This window comes from Nothobranchius furzeri, chromosome 16 (assembly GCF_043380555.1).
Source record: "Nothobranchius furzeri strain GRZ-AD chromosome 16, NfurGRZ-RIMD1, whole genome shotgun sequence".
Lineage (NCBI taxonomy): Eukaryota > Metazoa > Chordata > Actinopteri > Cyprinodontiformes > Nothobranchiidae > Nothobranchius > Nothobranchius furzeri.
This window is the reverse complement of record NC_091756.1, coordinates 26238983-26260914: the sequence shown is the minus strand read 5'-3', so window position 1 is coordinate 26260914 and position 21932 is coordinate 26238983. Positions and strand designations below refer to the sequence as shown.

General features: G+C 41.5%; 1 protein-coding gene and 9 non-coding genes across 12 annotated transcripts in view; all 10 read right to left on the bottom strand.

The window, feature by feature from the left end:
- The window catches only part of rhbdf1b (rhomboid 5 homolog 1b (Drosophila)), a 98266-nt gene that overhangs the window by 39343 nt on the left and 36991 nt on the right, over window positions 1–21932 (bottom strand). The gene's annotated exons all lie outside the window — the stretch shown is intronic.
- trnai-uau (transfer RNA isoleucine (anticodon UAU)) lies at window positions 2092–2185 on the bottom strand. The gene is made up of 2 exons: window positions 2148–2185; window positions 2092–2127 (listed from the first exon to the last, which is right to left on the bottom strand). It is a non-coding gene; the product is annotated as a tRNA-Ile (tRNA).
- Window positions 3419–3512, bottom strand: trnai-uau (transfer RNA isoleucine (anticodon UAU)). Its single transcript has 2 exons — window positions 3475–3512; window positions 3419–3454 (listed from the first exon to the last, which is right to left on the bottom strand). It is a non-coding gene; the product is annotated as a tRNA-Ile (tRNA).
- Window positions 6584–6677, bottom strand: trnai-uau (transfer RNA isoleucine (anticodon UAU)). The gene is made up of 2 exons: window positions 6640–6677; window positions 6584–6619 (listed from the first exon to the last, which is right to left on the bottom strand). It is a non-coding gene; the product is annotated as a tRNA-Ile (tRNA).
- Window positions 7910–8003, bottom strand: trnai-uau (transfer RNA isoleucine (anticodon UAU)). The gene is made up of 2 exons: window positions 7966–8003; window positions 7910–7945 (listed from the first exon to the last, which is right to left on the bottom strand). It is a non-coding gene; the product is annotated as a tRNA-Ile (tRNA).
- trnai-uau (transfer RNA isoleucine (anticodon UAU)) lies at window positions 12090–12183 on the bottom strand. The gene is made up of 2 exons: window positions 12146–12183; window positions 12090–12125 (listed from the first exon to the last, which is right to left on the bottom strand). It is a non-coding gene; the product is annotated as a tRNA-Ile (tRNA).
- trnai-uau (transfer RNA isoleucine (anticodon UAU)) lies at window positions 13416–13509 on the bottom strand. The gene is made up of 2 exons: window positions 13472–13509; window positions 13416–13451 (listed from the first exon to the last, which is right to left on the bottom strand). It is a non-coding gene; the product is annotated as a tRNA-Ile (tRNA).
- Window positions 16594–16687, bottom strand: trnai-uau (transfer RNA isoleucine (anticodon UAU)). Its single transcript has 2 exons — window positions 16650–16687; window positions 16594–16629 (listed from the first exon to the last, which is right to left on the bottom strand). It is a non-coding gene; the product is annotated as a tRNA-Ile (tRNA).
- On the bottom strand, window positions 17921–18014 carry trnai-uau (transfer RNA isoleucine (anticodon UAU)). The gene is made up of 2 exons: window positions 17977–18014; window positions 17921–17956 (listed from the first exon to the last, which is right to left on the bottom strand). It is a non-coding gene; the product is annotated as a tRNA-Ile (tRNA).
- trnai-uau (transfer RNA isoleucine (anticodon UAU)) lies at window positions 21095–21188 on the bottom strand. The gene is made up of 2 exons: window positions 21151–21188; window positions 21095–21130 (listed from the first exon to the last, which is right to left on the bottom strand). It is a non-coding gene; the product is annotated as a tRNA-Ile (tRNA).

Below are 21932 nucleotides of genomic sequence, written 5' to 3'. Positions count from 1 at the left end.
ACCCTCTATTTTTCCCTCCCCCCCGACTCTATCCTCATATAAACCGTCTTGATCTATTACGGTACCGTAACTTGGGCTGAAAGTGACCACAGTCACCAATTCTTGTCATGTGTTTATGTATGTATGTCTGATCTCAGAATTGTGCGTACTGAAACTCTAATTTCCCTCTGGGATTAATAAAGTATTATTGAACTGAATTGAATTGAATTAAATTGAATTGAGGGTAACTCTGAAGTGCCTTTTTTCTCCCTCCCCCGACTCTATCCTCATATGAACCCTCTTGATCTATTACGGTAGCGCGACTCGGGTTGCGAATGACCACAGTCACCAATTCTTGTCATGTGTCTATGTATGTATGTCTGATCTCAGAATTGTGTGTACTGAAACTCTAATTTCCCTCAAGGATTAATAAAGTGTTTTTGAATTGAATTGAATTGAATTTGAATCACTTCTCCAAATTAATCCCTTTTTGCCACCCTCTACGTCGCCAATAAAGTTCTACCGTGTCACAGACTACAACATATCACAGAGTAGAGGTTCTGAGTGAGGTTTAATTGTCACAAAAAAACAGCTGTTTGAGAACAAAACAGGATTTTACCACTGAATGATCCAGACACTGGAACAGAGAATCTGTTGGTAAGAATGGGATTCAAGAGGTAGATATTCCAGGAGAGAGTTGAACACAAAACCTCAGCATTACTCTGCTGGTAACTGACATATAAGTACCACATGCTTAACAGTTGCCCCACTGGAGATATGAAGTTTAGTCTTTAGTTGGTCTGAAAGATATATATATATATATATATATATATATATATATATATATATATATATATATATATATATATATATATATATATATATATATATATATATATAAATATTGAGCAATTGCCTAATCTGAGACCCATAGTTGTTGAGGATAAAACCGCCAAGGTCCCTGCCTTCGGCTACCACCCGACACACACTGCATCCGACGCCTTAGGCCCCTCCCACGAGTGGTGAGCTCATGGAAAGGGGGACCCACGTCTCCTCTTTGGGCTGTGCCCGGCTGGGCTCCATGGGTAAAAGCCCAGCCACCAGACGCTCGCCAACATGCCCCAACTGCAGGGTGTTTCTCAATGCCAAGAAACCTCGCCTTGATGTCATGGCCCCACCCCGGATGCCTAGGAGATACGTGGTCAGGAACTGCCAAGACGTGTTCCAATGTTCATGTTCTACCAAGGCGTGTGTTCTCTGTTTGTTAGCCATTTAGCTAGTTGAGCAAGGTTACACATGAGGTGTCTTGTAGCCTAGCCGAGGTAAAAAAAATTTCCAGAACACACGCGGTATTATCAAAAGGATGGTGGATCAGAAGCTGGCAGCTACTTCGGGGGAAATTTCAAGTTTAAATGTATGTCAATGGTTTTAAAATGTTTTTTTTTTAGATCCAAAGAAGTTATCTATGGTTGGTTAGTTGCTTAGTAGTTGCAGCTTCGGTGGCTAGCGGGTTTTAACTCACATACATATTTTATTTAACAAATATATATACAGTTTCAAAAGTAAAATGCTCGTTATTAATTTATATTGAAACTTACATGTTTAAAATATTATATATAATTAATCTGTTTCATTTAACCGATTTCTTTTGACCAATGATGGACAGTGTCCTCGTGTCAAGGAGCCTGACCTGGTAAGTCATGGGCTTGTGGGGCCAGGCAACTTGACAGTGAGAAACGCCCCAGACCTGGTTCCAGAGGGGGGTGGGGGTGTGGGGTGGGGTGGGGGTGGGGGGGGGGGGGGGGGCGTTTGGGCGAGTGAACACTGTTTCCATTTGTCTTGGTCTTCACTGGGGTCAAAAGGGGAAAATAAGTCAATAAATCTCTTAATATTTATTGAACTATAAATACAAAACAAACTCAAAACATTAAAAGTAATGGTGTGTTGGAATTCTTCGGGTCCTTTCTTCAATCTAGCAGTGTCGGCAGTTGGCCACACAGGTGCCCGATGTATTTATTTTTTCATATAGAAAAAATGAATATATCGGCCCGTCAGTCTACATGTCAGCCTCTAGTCTTGCTATCCTGAGCTTGTTCTATTAAAGCTTCAAAATGCTCCAGGTGAGGCTCGAACTCACAACCTCAGCATCACCTTGAACTTTACTGTCTTATAAGTACTGTGCGCTGACCGATTGCGCCACTGGAGCTTGCTAACCCCATGCTTTCATTGTTGCCTACACATCACTTCTCCAAATCAACCCCTTTTAACCACCCTCTACATCGCCAGTAAAGTTCTACCATGTCACAGACTGAAACATATCACCGAGAAGAGGTTCTTAGATGGATTTTATTGTCACAAAGAAACCAGCTGTTTGAGAACAGAACGATTTTACCACTGAATGTCCCAGACTCTGGATGTTATACAACATTTGAACATAAAATAGAGAATCTGTTGGTAAGAATGAAATAGAAACTGTGCTCCAAGTGAAATTTGAACTCACAACCTCAGCATTGCATCATTGCTCAGTGATGTTTTATACAACAAACCTATCTGTTGCACCACTGGAGAACTCAAAGGTAGACACTAGTTGTAAAATTTTAATCCATAAGATGTGAAAATATTGAGTGATTATCTGATCTGAGACTGGGAATGCGGTTAAAGTTATGAGTATTGTAATGTCAAATTTCCATAGGAATAAACTTTGGTGAGAAATATTAAAGGTATAGCAGAGGATCTTGTTCTTCCAGGTGGATCATCTGAACCATTGGTTTGCATAAATGTCAATTATTTTGATGAAGCTATCTCACAAGGCCATTGTCATATGTGCTCCTTCCCTGGTTAATTTTCACTTCCTGCGCATGAGCACTCTTAATGTGTAGAAAGATACACCTTCATTTCTCGCCGTTTTCACCGGTTCTTTTGAAAATGGCTGAGAGTTGCAAGAGAAAAAGTGTTTATGAAGTCTACGATAAGAAGAGAAAGGCCTCAAAGGTTAGAAATAAGACCAGAGTTTTTTTTTTTAGAATAATTTAAACGATGGCGTGCGATGTAAGCAAAGATTGGATTCCCCACAGACCACGCTGTTGCTGGTTTTCTGCTCGACAGGTACGCTAAGGTTCGGCATGCTTTTTGAAGAAATTCATTTCAGATTACTGCTAGAAAAAGTGCTGCAAGGCAGCTAAGAGCGAGCATGAGGATAACTGGGGGTTCTCTCTCATGCACTATTGTTCAAAAGGTGGAGATGGTGGTTATTTTCTGATATACGGAAACATCCTCCACCATACCGTCAATGAAAAAGGACAAGTTAAGGTGATACACAGAGTTTGATAGCTAATGTATTTGTATCCGTAGTAAAGGTTGTACACATTGTGCCTATGTAGAAACTGAGTTTATCTCAAGTGTTTTGTCATCCTGAGCTTGTTCTATTAAAGCTTCATAATGCTCCAGGTGAGGCTTGAACTCACAACCTCAGCATCACCTTGAACTTTACTGTCTTATAAGTACTGTGCGCTGACCGATTGCGCCACTGGAGCTTGTTAACTCCAATATTTCATTGTTACCTACACACTTCTTCCGGCTCTTGGAGAGTACAGACGCTTTTTTCTCCTCTCCCTCCCTCCTTACCACAAGGCTCTTTGTCCTGTCTGTGCATGGCGCCTTCTGCATTTTTTCTGGAAACTTGAAATCATTAAAAATGGATCTGGTCAGTTGGTCTCTCAATGCGATTGACAAAAGTTTTTCAATGGTGAGAACGAGAGAAGGGGCTCCCGGATGCCCTTCTGGGACAGAGCCAGCTGGGTATATCATGGACTCCTGGAAACAGTGGAACCTGAAATGCCTCTCTCAACATCTGTAGATGTTTGGATATTCTTGGTTTTGGTGTTGGGATTCTTGCTGTTTGGCCTGAGCGGTTACCTGGCTTACCAGAAAATTAACGAGCTTTCGAGGATTTTTAGCTCAATCCCGGAGCTCAGGGATGGAATGCATTGCGCTGTGAACGCACAAACTCATATAATTGTCGAGATGAGTCAAAAGCTTGGAACTTTGGCTGAGATTCAGGCTCTGGCCCAGAAGGTGGATTCCATCAAGGAGCGAGTTGACGAATCAGCACGGATTGGGATAGATTAATTACGCCATTATTGGATCTAGAGGGGTTGAAGACCAACAGAACACTAAGGCAGAGAGAAAGTTATCTCTGTCTGTCCCCAAAACAATTTTTATTTAAATCTGGTGCCCTTGGAGCCTGTGAGGCTGAAGTTTAAACTCCCCTCGGAAGAAACGTGGAATGCTGCCGTTGCTATGGAAACTCTTTCTCCCAATCCCAGCCTGGGCGGGAATGTGACCGGTGAAGGCTGTGGAACCGTATCTAGGAGTCAATGTGCCCTCTAATCCATTATCTCCCTCCCCTGTCCAAACGGAGGTGATGAGCGCTGCTCCGAGCAGCTGCGCAAATTGAAGTGAGGAGTCCATACCCTACCGCCCCACCTAGTGGACACTTATGTTGTGTAATGTCTGAAGTCTGTGTGCATATCTGTCTGAGGTGTTTTTTTGCATAGCAAAGCTACCCTCTATTTTTCCCTCCCCCCCGACTCTATAAACCGTCTTGATCTATTACGGTACCGTGACTTGGGCTGAAAGTGACCACAGTCACCAATTCTTGTCATGTTTTTATGTTTGTATGTCTGATCTCAGAATTGTGTGTACTGAAACTCTAATTTCCCTCTGGGATTAATAAAGTATTATTGAACTGAATTGAATTGAATTAAATTGAATTGAGGGTAACTCTGAAGTGCCTTTTTTCTCCCTTCCCCGACTCTATCCTCATATGAACCCTCTTGATCTATTACGGTAGCGCGACTCGGGTTGCGAATGACCACAGTCACCAATTCTTGTCATGTGTCTATGTATGTATGTCTGATCTCAGAATTGTGTGTACTGAAACTCTAATTTCCCTCAAGGATTAATAAAGTGTTTTTGAATTGAATTGAATTGAATTTGAATCACTTCTCCAAATTAATCCCTTTTTGCCACCCTCTATGTCGCCAATAAAGTTCTACCGTGTCACAGACTACAACACATCACAGAGTAGAGGTTCTGAGTGAGATTTAATTGTCACAAAAAAAAACTGCTGTTTGAGAACAAAACAGGATTTTACCACTGAATGATCCAGACACTGGAACAGAGAATCTGTTGGTAAGAATGGGATTCAAGAGGTAGATATTCCAGGAGAGAGTTGAACACAAAACCTCAGCATTACTCTCCTGGTAACTGACATATAAGTACCACATGCTTAACAGTTGCCACACTGGAGATATGAAGTTTAGTCTTTAGTTGGTCTGAAAGATATATATATATATATATATATATATATATATATATATATATATATATATATATATATATATATATATATATATATATATATATAAATATTGAGCAATTGCCTAATCTGAGACCCATAGTTGTTGAGGATAAAACCGCCAAGGTCCCTGCCTTCGGCTACCACCCGACACACACTGCATCCGACGCCTTAGGCCCCTCCCACGAGTGGTGAGCTCATGGAAAGGGGGACCCACGTCTCCTCTTTGGGCTGTGCCCGGCTGGGCTCCATGGGTAAAAGCCCAGCCACCAGACGCTCGCCAACATGCCCCAACTGCAGGGTGTTTCTCAATGCCAAGAAACCTCGCCTTGATGTCATGGCCCCACCCCGGATGCCTAGGAGATACGTGGTCAGGAACTGCCAAGACGTGTTCCAATGTTCATGTTCTACCAAGGCGTGTGTTCTCTGTTTGTTAGCCATTTAGCTAGTTGAGCAAGGTTACACATGAGGTGTCTTGTAGCCTAGCCGAGGTAAAAAAAAATTTCCAGAACACACGCGGTATTATCAAAAGGATGGTGGATCAGAAGCTGGCAGCTACTTCGGGGGAAATTTCAAGTTTAAATGTATGTCAATGGTTTTAAAATGTTTTTTTTTAGATCCAAAGAAGTTATCTATGGTTGGTTAGTTGCTTAGTAGTTGCAGCTTCGGTGGCTAGCGGGTTTTAACTCACATACATATTTTATTTAACAAATATATATACAGTTTCAAAAGTAAAATGCTCGTTATTAATTTATATTGAAACTTACATGTTTAAAATATTATATATAATTAGTCTGTTTCATTTAACCGATTTCTTTTGACCAATGATGGACAGTGTCCTCGTGTCAAGGAGCCTGACCTGGTAAGTCATGGGCTTGTGAGGCCAGGCAACTTGACATTGAGAAACGCCCCAGACCTGGTTCCAGAGGGGGGGGGGGGGGTTTGGGCGAGAGAACACTGTTTCCATTTGTCTTGGTCTTCATTGGGGTCAAAAGGGGAAAATAAGTCAATAAATCTCTTAATATTTATTGAACTATAAATACAAAACAAACTCAAAACATTAAAAGTAATGGTGTGTTGGAATTCTTCGGGTCCTTTCTTCAATCTAGCAGTGTCGGCAGTTGGCCACACAGGTGCCCGATGTATTTATTTTTTCATATAGAAAAAATGAATATATCGGCCCGTCAGTCTACATGTCAGCCTCTAGTCTTGCTATCCTGAGCTTGTTCTATTAAGGCTTCAAAATGCTCCAGGTGAGGCTCGAACTCACAACCTCAGCATCACCTTGAACTTTACTGTCTTATAAGTACTGTGCGCTGACCGATTGCGCCACTGGAGCTTGCTAACCCCATTCTTTCATTGTTACCTACACATCACTTCTCCAAATCAACCCCTTTTAACCACCCTCTACATCGCCAATAAAGTTCTGCCATGTCACAGACTGAAACATATCACCGAGAAGAGGTTCTTAGATGGATTTTATTGTCACAAAGAAACCAGCTGTTTGAGAACAGAACGATTTTACCACTGAATGTCCCAGACTCTGGATGTTATACAACATTTGAACATAAAATAGAGAATCTGTTGGTAAGAATGAAATAGAAACTGTGCTCCAAGTGAAATTTGAACTCACAACCTCAGCATTGCATCATTGCTCAGTGATGTTTTATACAACACACCTATCTGTTGCACCACTGGAGAAGTCAAAGGTAGACACTAGTTGTAAAATTTTAATCCATAAGATGTGAAAATAATGAGTGATTATCTGATCTGAGACTGGGAATGCGGTTAAAGTTATGAGTATTGTAATGTCAAATTTCCATAGGAATAAACTTTGGTGAGAAATATTAAAGGTATAGCAGAGGATCTTGTTCTTCCAGGTGGATCATCTGAACCATTGGTTTGCATAAATGTCAATTATTTTGATGAAGCTATCTCACAAGGCCATTGTCATATGTGCTCCTTCCCTGGTTAATTTTCACTTCCTGCGCATGAGCACTCTTAATGTGTAGAAAGATACACCTTCATTTCTCGCCGTTTTCACCGGTTCTTTTGAAAATGGCTGAGAGTTGCAAGAGAAAAAGTGTTTATGAAGTCTACGATAAGAAGAGAAAGGCCTCAAAGGTTAGAAATAAGACCAGAGTTTTTTTTTTAGAATATTTTAAACGATGGCGTGCGATGTAAGCAAAGATTGGATTCCCCACAGACCACGCTGTTGCTGGTTTTCTGCTTGACAGGTACGCTAAGGTTCGGCATGCTTTTTGAAGAAATTCATTTCAGATTACTGCTAGAAAAAGTGCTGCAAGGCAGCTAAGAGCGAGCATGAGGATAACTGAGGGTTCTCTCTCATGCACTATTGTTCAAAAGGTGGAGATGGTGGTTATTTTCTGATATACGGAAACATCCTCCACCATACCGTCAATGAAAAAGGACAAGTTAAGGTGATACACAGAGTTTGATAGCTAATGTATTTGTATCCGTAGTAAAGGTTGTACACATTGTGCCTATGTAGAAACTGAGTTTATCTCAAGTGTTTTGTCATCCTGAGCTTGTTCTATTAAAGCTTCATAATGCTCCAGGTGAGGCTTGAACTCACAACCTCAGCATCACCTTGAACTTTACTGTCTTATAAGTACTGTGCGCTGACCGATTGCGCCACTGGAGCTTTTAACTCCAATATTTCATTGTTACCTACACACTTCTTCCGGCTCTTGGAGAGTACAGATGCTTTTTTCTCCTCTCCCTCCCTCCTTACCACAAGGCTCTTTGTCCTGTCTGTGCATGGCGCCTTCTGCATTTTTTCTGGAAACTTGAAATCATTAAAAATGGATCTGGTCAGTTGGTCTCTCAATGCGATTGACAAAAGTTTTTCAGTGGTGAGAACGAGAGAAGGGGCTCCCGGATGCCCTTCTGGGACAGAGCCAGCTGGGTATATCATGGACTCCTGGAAACAGTGGAACCTGAAATGCCTCTCTCAACATCTGTAGATGTTTGGATATTCTTGGTTTTGGTGTTGGGATTCTTGCTGTTTGGCCTGAGCGGTTACCTGGCTTACCAGAAAATTAACGAGCTTTCGAGGAATTTTAGCTCAATCCCGGAGCTCAGGGATGGAATGCATTGCGCTGTGAACGCACAAACTCATATAATTGTCGAGATGAGTCAAAAGCTTGGAACTTTGGCTGAGATTCAGGCTCTGGCCCAGAAGGTGGATTCCATCAAGGAGCGAGTTGACGAATCAGCACGGATTGGGATAGATTAATTACGCCATTATTGGATCTAGAGGGGTTGAAGACCAACAGAACACTAAGGCAGAGAGAAAGTTATCTCTGTCTGTCCCCAAAACAATTTTTATTTAAATCTGGTGCCCTTGGAGCCTGTGAGGCTGAAGTTTAAACTCCCCTCGGAAGAAATGTGGAATGCTGCCGTTTCTATGGAAACTCTTTCTCCCAATCCCAGCCTGGGCGGGAATGTGACCGGTGAAGGCTGTGGAACCGTATCTAGGAGTCAATGTGCCCTCTAATCCATTATCTCCCTCCCCTGTCCAAACGGAGGTGATGAGCGCTGCTCCGAGCAGCTGCGCAAATTGAAGTGAGGAGTCCATACCCTACCGCCCCACCTAGTGGACACTTATGTTGTGTAATGTCTGAAGTCTGTGTGCATATCTGTCTGAGGTGTTTTTTTGCATAGCAAAGCTACCCTCTATTTTTCCCTCCCCCCCGACTCTATAAACCGTCTTGATCTATTACGGTACCGTGACTTGGGCTGAAAGTGACCACAGTCACCAATTCTTGTCATGTTTTTATGTTTGTATGTCTGATCTCAGAATTGTGTGTACTGAAACTCTAATTTCCCTCTGGGATTAATAAAGTATTATTGAACTGAATTGAATTGAATTAAATTGAATTGAGGGTAACTCTGAAGTGCCTTTTTTCTCCCTTCCCCGACTCTATCCTCATATGAACCCTCTTGATCTATTACGGTAGCGCGACTCGGGTTGCGAATGACCACAGTCACCAATTCTTGTCATGTGTCTATGTATGTATGTCTGATCTCAGAATTGTGTGTACTGAAACTCTAATTTCCCTCAAGGATTAATAAAGTGTTTTTGAATTGAATTGAATTGAATTTGAATCACTTCTCCAAATTAATCCCTTTTTGCCACCCTCTATGTCGCCAATAAAGTTCTACCGTGTCACAGACTACAACACATCACAGAGTAGAGGTTCTGAGTGAGATTTAATTGTCACAAAAAAAAACTGCTGTTTGAGAACAAAACAGGATTTTACCACTGAATGATCCAGACACTGGAACAGAGAATCTGTTGGTAAGAATGGGATTCAAGAGGTAGATATTCCAGGAGAGAGTTGAACACAAAACCTCAGCATTACTCTCCTGGTAACTGACATATAAGTACCACATGCTTAACAGTTGCCACACTGGAGATATGAAGTTTAGTCTTTAGTTGGTCTGAAAGATATATATATATATATATATATATATATATATATATATATATATATATATATATATATATATATATAGGGATGAGTACCGAATTCGGTACTTTTTAAGGTACCGACCGAATTCCATAGAACCGACCGAAGACCGATTCACGTCATTTCAAACGGTGCCTCGTTTCGGTACTGCCAAGACAGTTGCGCATGCGCAAGAGCGTTATGTTGCCGGTCCCTGCGAGCCCGTTGTAAACAGAGCAAGCATGGTAGAAAGAACGCACGCTAAAGCTTGGGTCCACTTCACTAAATGTGATGGGTAACTGGGTGATGAAACTAGCGACAGACAACGATCTAAGTGAGACATCCTCATCTTAATCTGCTCCAGTAGGTAAATAAAATGTTTAAGATAACGTTACCTTGATTTGTTAGCTTCCGTTTCGCTAATGGTGCGTTCGCTTTCTCCTCGGAACTCCGAATTTCCGACTAGAAGAACATGAACGCGCTCTAAAGTTTGGCTTTACTTTACTAAATGCGACGGGTGAATGGATGAAGGTAAAACCAGCGACAACGATCTAAGTTTGAGGCATCATCGTTTTAATCTGCTCCAGCAGCTAAATAAACTGTTAAAGATAACGTTAGCTTGATATGTTAGCTTCCATTGCCACCGTTGTTACCAGCTAATGGTGCGTTCGCTTTCTCCTCGGAAATTCTAACTTCCCAGTAGGAAAAATCAAAAGAAAAAGGACGGCAAAAGGAATGAAGATACACAGTAAATTTAGTTCACAGTAAAGATGTTTGCTTCAGTTTAATTATCAGCTTATAAAACTACAAGGACGATGTTAAAATACAAATTTGTATGTTATTTATCGTGATATTTATCAAATATGGTTATATATATATATATTGAGAAAAATATATTTAATTATAAAAGAGAATTAAAATAATAAACACTCAAAAGTATCGAAAATTGGTACCGATAAGTACCGGTATCGACTCGTAGGTACCGGGAATTAGTACCGGATCGATTCAAATGTCAAAGGTACCCATCCCTACATATATATATATATATATATATATATATATATATATATATTGAGCAATTGCCTAATCTGAGACCCATAGTTGTTGAGGATAAAACCGCCAAGGTCCCTGCCTTCGGCTACCACCCGACACACACTGCATCCGACGCCTTAGGCCCCTCCCACGAGTGGTGAGCTCATGGAAAGGGGGACCCATGTCTCCTCTTTGGGCTGTGCCCGGCTGGGCTCCATGGGTAAAAGCCCAGCCACCAGACGCTCGCCAACATGCCCCAACTGCAGGGTGTTTCTCAATGCCAAGAAACCTCGCCTTGATGTCATGGCCCCACCCCGGATGCCTAGGAGATACGTGGTCAGGAACTGCCAAGACGTGTTCCAATGTTCATGTTCTACCAAGGCGTGTGTTCTCTGTTTGTTAGCCATTTAGCTAGTTGAGCAAGGTTACACATGAGGTGTCTTGTAGCCTAGCCGAGGTAAAAAAAAATTTCCAGAACACACGCGGTATTATCAAAAGGATGGTGGATCAGAAGCTGGCAGCTACTTCGGGGGAAATTTCAAGTTTAAATGTATGTCAATGGTTTTAAAATGTTTTTTTTTAGATCCAAAGAAGTTATCTATGGTTGATTAGTTGCTTAGTAGTTGCAGCTTCGGTGGCTAGCGGGTTTTAACTCACATACATATTTTATTTAACAAATATATATACAGTTTCAAAAGTAAAATGCTCGTTATTAATTTATATTGAAACTTACATGTTTAAAATATTATATATAATTAGTCTGTTTCATTTAACCGATTTCTTTTGACCAATGATGGACAGTGTCCTCGTGTCAAGGAGCCTGACCTGGTAAGTCATGGGCTTGTGAGGCCAGGCAACTTGACATTGAGAAACGCCCCAGACCTGGTTCCAGAGGGGGGTGGGTGTGTGGGGTGGGGGTGGGGGTGGGGGGTGGGGGGCGTTTGGGCGAGTGAACACTGTTTCCATTTGTCTTGGTCTTCACTGGGGTCAAAAGGGGAAAATAAGTCAATAAATCTCTTAATATTTATTGAACTATAAATACAAAACAAACTCAAAACATTAAAAGTAATGGTGTGTTGGAATTCTTCGGGTCCTTTCTTCAATCTAGCAGTGTCGGCAGTTGGCCACACAGGTGCCCGATGTATTTATTTTTTCATATAGAAAAAATGAATATATCGGCCCGTCAGTCTACATGTCAGCCTCTAGTCTTGCTATCCTGAGCTTGTTCTATTAAAGCTTCAAAATGCTCCAGGTGAGGCTCGAACTCACAACCTCAGCATCACCTTGAACTTTACTGTCTTATAAGTACTGTGCGCTGACCGATTGCGCCACTGGAGCTTGCTAACCCCATGCTTTCATTGTTGCCTACACATCACTTCTCCAAATCAACCCCTTTTAACCACCCTCTACATCGCCAGTAAAGTTCTACCATGTCACAGACTGAAACATATCACCGAGAAGAGGTTCTTAGATGGATTTTATTGTCACAAAGAAACCAGCTGTTTGAGAACAGAACGATTTTACCACTGAATGTCCCAGACTCTGGATGTTATACAACATTTGAACATAAAATAGAGAATCTGTTGGTAAGAATGAAATAGAAACTGTGCTCCAAGTGAAATTTGAACTCACAACCTCAGCATTGCATCATTGCTCAGTGATGTTTTATACAACAAACCTATCTGTTGCACCACTGGAGAAGTCAAAGGTAGACACTAGTTGTAAAATTTTAATCCATAAGATGTGAAAATATTGAGTGATTATCTGATCTGAGACTGGGAATGCGGTTAAAGTTATGAGTATTGTAATGTCAAATTTCCATAGGAATAAACTTTGGTGAGAAATATTAAAGGTATAGCAGAGGATCTTGTTCTTCCAGGTGGATCATCTGAACCATTGGTTTGCATAAATGTCAATTATTTTGATGAAGCTATCTCACAAGGCCATTGTCATATGTGCTCCTTCCCTGGTTAATTTTCACTTCCTGCGCATGAGCACTCTTAATGTGTAGAAAGATACACCTTCATTTCTCGCCGTTTTCACCGGTTCTTTTGAAAATGGCTGAGAGTTGCAAGAGAAAAAGTGTTTATGAAGTCTACGATAAGAAGAGAAAGGCCTCAAAGGTTAGAAATAAGACCAGAGTTTTTTTTTTAGAATAATTTAAACGATGGCGTGCGATGTAAGCAAAGATTGGATTCCCCACAGACCACGCTGTTGCTGGTTTTCTGCTCGACAGGTACGCTAAGGTTCGGCATGCTTTTTGAAGAAATTCATTTCAGATTACTGCTAGAAAAAGTGCTGCAAGGCAGCTAGGAGCGAGCATGAGGATAACTGGGGGTTCTCTCTCATGCACTATTGTTCAAAAGGTGGAGATGGTGGTTATTTTCTGATATACGGAAACATCCTCCACCATACCGTCAATGAAAAAGGACAAGTTAAGGTGATACACAGAGTTTGATAGCTAATGTATTTGTATCCGTAGTAAAGGTTGTACACATTGTGCCTATGTAGAAACTGAGTTTATCTCAAGTGTTTTGTCATCCTGAGCTTGTTCTATTAAAGCTTCATAATGCTCCAGGTGAGGCTTGAACTCACAACCTCAGCATCACCTTGAACTTTACTGTCTTATAAGTACTGTGCGCTGACCGATTGCGCCACTGGAGCTTGTTAACTCCAATATTTCATTGTTACCTACACACTTCTTCCGGCTCTTGGAGAGTACAGACGCTTTTTTCTCCTCTCCCTCCCTCCTTACCACAAGGCTCTTTGTCCTGTCTGTGCATGGCGCCTTCTGCATTTTTTCTGGAAACTTGAAATCATTAAAAATGGATCTGGTCAGTTGGTCTCTCAATGCGATTGACAAAAGTTTTTCAATGGTGAGAACGAGAGAAGGGGCTCCCGGATGCCCTTCTGGGACAGAGCCAGCTGGGTATATCATGGACTCCTGGAAACAGTGGAACCTGAAATGCCTCTCTCAACATCTGTAGATGTTTGGATATTCTTGGTTTTGGTGTTGGGATTCTTGCTGTTTGGCCTGAGCGGTTACCTGGCTTACCAGAAAATTAACGAGCTTTCGAGGATTTTTAGCTCAATCCCGGAGCTCAGGGATGGAATGCATTGCGCTGTGAACGCACAAACTCATATAATTGTCGAGATGAGTCAAAAGCTTGGAACTTTGGCTGAGATTCAGGCTCTGGCCCAGAAGATGGATTCCATCAAGGAGCGAGTTGACGAATCAGCACGGATTGGGATAGATTAATTACGCCATTATTGGATCTAGAGGGGTTGAAGACCAACAGAACACTAAGGCAGAGAGAAAGTTATCTCTGTCTGTCCCCAAAACAATTTTTATTTAAATCTGGTGCCCTTGGAGCCTGTGAGGCTGAAGTTTAAACTCCCCTCGGAAGAAATGTGGAATGCTGCCGTTGCTATGGAAACTCTTTCTCCCAATCCCAGCCTGGGCGGGAATGTGACCGGTGAAGGCTGTGGAACCGTATCTAGGAGTCAATGTGCCCTCTAATCCATTATCTCCCTCCCCTGTCCAAACGGAGGTGATGAGCGCTGCTCCGAGCAGCTGCGCAAATTGAAGTGAGGAGTCCATACCCTACCGCCCCACCTAGTGGACACTTATGTTGTGTAATGTCTGAAGTCTGTGTGCATATCTGTCTGAGGTGTTTTTTTGCATAGCAAAGCTACCCTCTATTTTTCCCTCCCCCCCGACTCTATAAACCGTCTTGATCTATTACGGTACCGTGACTTGGGCTGAAAGTGACCACAGTCACCAATTCTTGTCATGTTTTTATGTTTGTATGTCTGATCTCAGAATTGTGTGTACTGAAACTCTAATTTCCCTCTGGGATTAATAAAGTATTATTGAACTGAATTGAATTGAATTAAATTGAATTGAGGGTAACTCTGAAGTGCCTTTTTTCTCCCTTCCCCGACTCTATCCTCATATGAACCCTCTTGATCTATTACGGTAGCGCGACTCGGGTTGCGAATGACCACAGTCACCAATTCTTGTCATGTGTCTATGTATGTATGTCTGATCTCAGAATTGTGTGTACTGAAACTCTAATTTCCCTCAAGGATTAATAAAGTGTTTTTGAATTGAATTGAATTGAATTTGAATCACTTCTCCAAATTAATCCCTTTTTGCCACCCTCTATGTCGCCAATAAAGTTCTACCGTGTCACAGACTACAACACATCACAGAGTAGAGGTTCTGAGTGAGATTTAATTGTCACAAAAAAAAACTGCTGTTTGAGAACAAAACAGGATTTTACCACTGAATGATCCAGACACTGGAACAGAGAATCTGTTGGTAAGAATGGGATTCAAGAGGTAGATATTCCAGGAGAGAGTTGAACACAAAACCTCAGCATTACTCTCCTGGTAACTGACATATAAGTACCACATGCTTAACAGTTGCCCCACTGGAGATATGAAGTTTAGTCTTTAGTTGGTCTGAAAGATATATATATATATATATATATATATATATATATATATATATATATATATATATATATATGTATATATATATATATATATATATATATATTGAGCAATTGCCTAATCTGAGACCCATAGTTGTTGAGGATAAAACCGCCAAGGTCCCTGCCTTCGGCTACCACCCGACACACACTGCATCCGACGCCTTAGGCCCCTCCCACGAGTGGTGAGCTCATGGAAAGGGGGACCCATGTCTCCTCTTTGGGCTGTGCCCGGCTGGGCTCCATGGGTAAAAGCCCAGCCACCAGACGCTCGCCAACATGCCCCAACTGCAGGGTGTTTCTCAATGCCAAGAAACCTCGCCTTGATGTCATGGCCCCACCCCGGATGCCTAGGAGATACGTGGTCAGGAACTGCCAAGACGTGTTCCAATGTTCATGTTCTACCAAGGCGTGTGTTCTCTGTTTGTTAGCCATTTAGCTAGTTGAGCAAGGTTACACATGAGGTGTCTTGTAGCCTAGCCGAGGTAAAAAAAAATTTCCAGAACACACGCGGTATTATCAAAAGGATGGTGGATCAGAAGCTGGCAGCTACTTCGGGGGAAATTTCAAGTTTAAATGTATGTCAATGGTTTTAAAATGTTTTTTTTTAGATCCAAAGAAGTTATCTATGGTTGATTAGTTGCTTAGTAGTTGCAGCTTCGGTGGCTAGCGGGTTTTAACTCACATACATATTTTATTTAACAAATATATATACAGTTTCAAAAGTAAAATGCTCGTTATTAATTTATATTGAAACTTACATGTTTAAAATATTATATATAATTAGTCTGTTTCATTTAACCGATTTCTTTTGACCAATGATGGACAGTGTCCTCGTGTCAAGGAGCCTGACCTGGTAAGTCATGGGCTTGTGAGGCCAGGCAACTTGACATTGAGAAACGCCCCAGACCTGGTTCCAGAGGGGGGTGGGGTGGGGGGGGGGGGGCGTTTGGGCGAGTGAACACTGTTTCCATTTGTCTTGGTCTTCACTGGGGTCAAAAGGGGAAAATAAGTCAATAAATCTCTTAATATTTATTGAACTATAAATACAAAACAAACTCAAAACATTAAAAGTAATGGTGTGTTGGAATTCTTCGGGTCCTTTCTTCAATCTAGCAGTGTCGGCAGTTGGCCACACAGGTGCCCGATGTATTTATTTTTTCATATAGAAAAAATGAATATATCGGCCCGTCAGTCTACATGTCAGCCTCTAGTCTTGCTATCCTGAGCTTGTTCTATTAAAGCTTCAAAATGCTCCAGGTGAGGCTCGAACTCACAACCTCAGCATCACCTTGAACTTTACTGTCTTATAAGTACTGTGCGCTGACCGATTGCGCCACTGGAGCTTGCTAACCCCATGCTTTCATTGTTGCCTACACATCACTTCTCCAAATCAACCCCTTTTAACCACCCTCTACATCGCCAGTAAAGTTCTACCATGTCACAGACTGAAACATATCACCGAGAAGAGGTTCTTAGATGGATTTTATTGTCACAAAGAAACCAGCTGTTTGAGAACAGAACGATTTTACCACTGAATGTCCCAGACTCTGGATGTTATACAACATTTGAACATAAAATAGAGAATCTGTTGGTAAGAATGAAATAGAAACTGTGCTCCAAGTGAAATTTGAACTCACAACCTCAGCATTGCATCATTGCTCAGTGATGTTTTATACAACAAACCTATCTGTTGCACCACTGGAGAAGTCAAAGGTAGACACTAGTTGTAAAATTTTAATCCATAAGATGTGAAAATATTGAGTGATTATCTGATCTGAGACTGGGAATGCGGTTAAAGTTATGAGTATTGTAATGTCAAATTTCCATAGGAATAAACTTTGGTGAGAAATATTAAAGGTATAGCAGAGGATCTTGTTCTTCCAGGTGGATCATCTGAACCATTGGTTTGCATAAATGTCAATTATTTTGATGAAGCTATCTCACAAGGCCATTGTCATATGTGCTCCTTCCCTGGTTAATTTTCACTTCCTGCGCATGAGCACTCTTAATGTGTAGAAAGATACACCTTCATTTCTCGCCGTTTTCACCGGTTCTTTTGAAAATGGCTGAGAGTTGCAAGAGAAAAAGTGTTTATGAAGTCTACGATAAGAAGAGAAAGGCCTCAAAGGTTAGAAATAAGACCAGAGTTTTTTTTTTTAGAATAATTTAAACGATGGCGTGCGATGTAAGCAAAGATTGGATTCCCCACAGACCACGCTGTTGCTGGTTTTCTGCTCGACAGGTACGCTAAGGTTCGGCATGCTTTTTGAAGAAATTCATTTCAGATTACTGCTAGAAAAAGTGCTGCAAGGCAGCTAAGAGCGAGCATGAGGATAACTGGGGGTTCTCTCTCATGCACTATTGTTCAAAAGGTGGAGATGGTGGTTATTTTCTGATATACGGAAACATCCTCCACCATACCGTCAATGAAAAAGGACAAGTTAAGGTGATACACAGAGTTTGATAGCTAATGTATTTGTATCCGTAGTAAAGGTTGTACACATTGTGCCTATGTAGAAACTGAGTTTATCTCAAGTGTTTTGTCATCCTGAGCTTGTTCTATTAAAGCTTCATAATGCTCCAGGTGAGGCTTGAACTCACAACCTCAGCATCACCTTGAACTTTACTGTCTTATAAGTACTGTGCGCTGACCGATTGCGCCACTGGAGCTTGTTAACTCCAATATTTCATTGTTACCTACACACTTCTTCCGGCTCTTGGAGAGTACAGACGCTTTTTTCTCCTCTCCCTCCCTCCTTACCACAAGGCTCTTTGTCCTGTCTGTGCATGGCGCCTTCTGCATTTTTTCTGGAAACTTGAAATCATTAAAAATGGATCTGGTCAGTTGGTCTCTCAATGCGATTGACAAAAGTTTTTCAATGGTGAGAACGAGAGAAGGGGCTCCCGGATGCCCTTCTGGGACAGAGCCAGCTGGGTATATCATGGACTCCTGGAAACAGTGGAACCTGAAATGCCTCTCTCAACATCTGTAGATGTTTGGATATTCTTGGTTTTGGTGTTGGGATTCTTGCTGTTTGGCCTGAGCGGTTACCTGGCTTACCAGAAAATTAACGAGCTTTCGAGGATTTTTAGCTCAATCCCGGAGCTCAGGGATGGAATGCATTGCGCTGTGAACGCACAAACTCATATAATTGTCGAGATGAGTCAAAAGCTTGGAACTTTGGCTGAGATTCAGGCTCTGGCCCAGAAGATGGATTCCATCAAGGAGCGAGTTGACGAATCAGCACGGATTGGGATAGATTAATTACGCCATTATTGGATCTAGAGGGGTTGAAGACCAACAGAACACTAAGGCAGAGAGAAAGTTATCTCTGTCTGTCCCCAAAACAATTTTTATTTAAATCTGGTGCCCTTGGAGCCTGTGAGGCTGAAGTTTAAACTCCCCTCGGAAGAAATGTGGAATGCTGCCGTTGCTATGGAAACTCTTTCTCCCAATCCCAGCCTGGGCGGGAATGTGACCGGTGAAGGCTGTGGAACCGTATCTAGGAGTCAATGTGCCCTCTAATCCATTATCTCCCTCCCCTGTCCAAACGGAGGTGATGAGCGCTGCTCCGAGCAGCTGCGCAAATTGAAGTGAGGAGTCCATACCCTACCGCCCCACCTAGTGGACACTTATGTTGTGTAATGTCTGAAGTCTGTGTGCATATCTGTCTGAGGTGTTTTTTTGCATAGCAAAGCTACCCTCTATTTTTCCCTCCCCCCCGACTCTATAAACCGTCTTGATCTATTACGGTACCGTGACTTGGGCTGAAAGTGACCACAGTCACCAATTCTTGTCATGTTTTTATGTTTGTATGTCTGATCTCAGAATTGTGTGTACTGAAACTCTAATTTCCCTCTGGGATTAATAAAGTATTATTGAACTGAATTGAATTGAATTAAATTGAATTGAGGGTAACTCTGAAGTGCCTTTTTTCTCCCTTCCCCGACTCTATCCTCATATGAACCCTCTTGATCTATTACGGTAGCGCGACTCGGGTTGCGAATGACCACAGTCACCAATTCTTGTCATGTGTCTATGTATGTATGTCTGATCTCAGAATTGTGTGTACTGAAACTCTAATTTCCCTCAAGGATTAATAAAGTGTTTTTGAATTGAATTGAATTGAATTTGAATCACTTCTCCAAATTAATCCCTTTTTGCCACCCTCTATGTCGCCAATAAAGTTCTACCGTGTCACAGACTACAACACATCACAGAGTAGAGGTTCTGAGTGAGATTTAATTGTCACAAAAAAAAACTGCTGTTTGAGAACAAAACAGGATTTTACCACTGAATGATCCAGACACTGGAACAGAGAATCTGTTGGTAAGAATGGGATTCAAGAGGTAGATATTCCAGGAGAGAGTTGAACACAAAACCTCAGCATTACTCTCCTGGTAACTGACATATAAGTACCACATGCTTAACAGTTGCCCCACTGGAGATATGAAGTTTAGTCTTTAGTTGGTCTGAAAGATATATATATATATATATATATATATATATATATATATATATATATATATATATATGTATATATATATATATATATATATATATATTGAGCAATTGCCTAATCTGAGACCCATAGTTGTTGAGGATAAAACCGCCAAGGTCCCTGCCTTCGGCTACCACCCGACACACACTGCATCCGACGCCTTAGGCCCCTCCCACGAGTGGTGAGCTCATGGAAAGGGGGACCCATGTCTCCTCTTTGGGCTGTGCCCGGCTGGGCTCCATGGGTAAAAGCCCAGCCACCAGACGCTCGCCAACATGCCCCAACTGCAGGGTGTTTCTCAATGCCAAGAAACCTCGCCTTGATGTCATGGCCCCACCCCGGATGCCTAGGAGATACGTGGTCAGGAACTGCCAAGACGTGTTCCAATGTTCATGTTCTACCAAGGCGTGTGTTCTCTGTTTGTTAGCCATTTAGCTAGTTGAGCAAGGTTACACATGAGGTGTCTTGTAGCCTAGCCGAGGTAAAAAAAAATTTCCAGAACACACGCGGTATTATCAAAAGGATGGTGGATCAGAAGCTGGCAGCTACTTCGGGGGAAATTTCAAGTTTAAATGTATGTCAATGGTTTTAAAATGTTTTTTTTTAGATCCAAAGAAGTTATCTATGGTTGATTAGTTGCTTAGTAGTTGCAGCTTCGGTGGCTAGCGGGTTTTAACTCACATACATATTTTATTTAACAAATATATATACAGTTTCAAAAGTAAAATGCTCGTTATTAATTTATATTGAAACTTACATGTTTAAAATATTATATATAATTAGTCTGTTTCATTTAACCGATTTCTTTTGACCAATGATGGACAGTGTCCTCGTGTCAAGGAGCCTGACCTGGTAAGTCATGGGCTTGTGAGGCCAGGCAACTTGACATTGAGAAACGCCCCAGACCTGGTTCCAGAGGGGGGTGGGGTGGGGGTGGGGGGGCGTTTGGGCGAGTGAACACTGTTTCCATTTGTCTTGGTCTTCATTGGGGTCAAAAGGGGAAAATAAGTCAATAAATCTCTTAATATTTATTGAACTATAAATACAAAACAAACTCAAAACATTAAAAGTAATGGTGTGTTGGAATTCTTCGGGTCCTTTCTTCAATCTAGCAGTGTCGGCAGTTGGCCACACAGGTGCCCGATGTATTTATTTTTTCATATAGAAAAAATGAATATATCGGCCCGTCAGTCTACATGTCAGCCTCTAGTCTTGCTATCCTGAGCTTGTTCTATTAAGGCTTCAAAATGCTCCAGGTGAGGCTCGAACTCACAACCTCAGCATCGCCGTGACCTTTACTGTCTTATAAGTACTGTGCGCTGACCGATTGCGCCACTGGAGCTTGCTAACCCCATTCTTTCATTGTTACCTACACATCACTTCTCCAAATCAACCCCTTTTAACCACCCTCTACATCGCCAATAAAGTTCTGCCATGTCACAGACTGAAACATATCACCGAGAAGAGGTTCTTAGATGGATTTTATTGTCACAAAGAAACCAGCTGTTTGAGAACAGAACGATTTTACCACTGAATGTCCCAGACTCTGGATGTTATACAACATTTGAACATAAAATAGAGAATCTGTTGGTAAGAATGAAATAGAAACTGTGCTCCAAGTGAAATTTGAACTCACAACCTCAGCATTGCATCATTGCTCAGTGATGTTTTATACAACACACCTATCTGTTGCACCACTGGAGAAGTCAAAGGTAGACACTAGTTGTAAAATTTTAATCCATAAGATGTGAAAATATTGAGTGATTATCTGATCTGAGACTGGGAATGCGGTTAAAGTTATGAGTATTGTAATGTCAAATTTCCATAGGAATAAACTTTGGTGAGAAATATTAAAGGTATAGCAGAGGATCTTGTTCTTCCAGGTGGATCATCTGAACCATTGGTTTGCATAAATGTCAATTATTTTGATGAAGCTATCTCACAAGGCCATTGTCATATGTGCTCCTTCCCTGGTTAATTTTCACTTCCTGCGCATGAGCACTCTTAATGTGTAGAAAGATACACCTTCATTTCTCGCCGTTTTCACCGGTTCTTTTGAAAATGGCTGAGAGTTGCAAGAGAAAAA